At 36.5% G+C, this 403-nt stretch overlaps 1 protein-coding gene across 1 annotated transcript in view; it reads left to right on the top strand.

The window, feature by feature from the left end:
* The window catches only part of LOC107599048 (cytosolic carboxypeptidase 6-like), a 162,309-nt gene that overhangs the window by 159,719 nt on the left and 2,187 nt on the right, over nt 1-403 (top strand). The gene's annotated exons all lie outside the window — the stretch shown is intronic.

Here is a 403-nt window from a genome sequence, read left to right as displayed (position 1 = left end):
TATGTGTGTGTGTGTGTGTGTGTGTGTGTGTGTGTGTGTGTGTGTGTGTGTGTGTGTGTGTGTGTGTGACCCTGACTGTGAAATCCCAGCTCAAGTAATTTTTTGGTGATTTACTATTTTCCAAATAAAATCATCCTACATAAGGTAAAGAACATTCCGTGAAAATGTAAGCATGATATCTTTAATACTGCCTAGGTAAAACCATGTCAAAGATTTAAATCATAGTCAAATTAATGGTTGAAATCAAACTTTGATGCTTGTGATCTCATAATTAGATTTTGAGTTTTTAACCTGGACTTCACAGAGAGGGTCACAAATACACACACACACACAAACATACATACATATACTGTGTGTGTGTGTGTGTGTGTGTGTGTGTGTGTATACGCGTTTTTGTGACAAA

Source organism: Sinocyclocheilus grahami, unplaced genomic scaffold, assembly GCF_001515645.1.
Source record: "Sinocyclocheilus grahami isolate Dianchi unplaced genomic scaffold, SAMN03320097.WGS_v1.1 scaffold259.1, whole genome shotgun sequence".
Lineage (NCBI taxonomy): Eukaryota > Metazoa > Chordata > Actinopteri > Cypriniformes > Cyprinidae > Sinocyclocheilus > Sinocyclocheilus grahami.
This window is presented reverse-complemented; position numbering and strand designations above follow the sequence as displayed.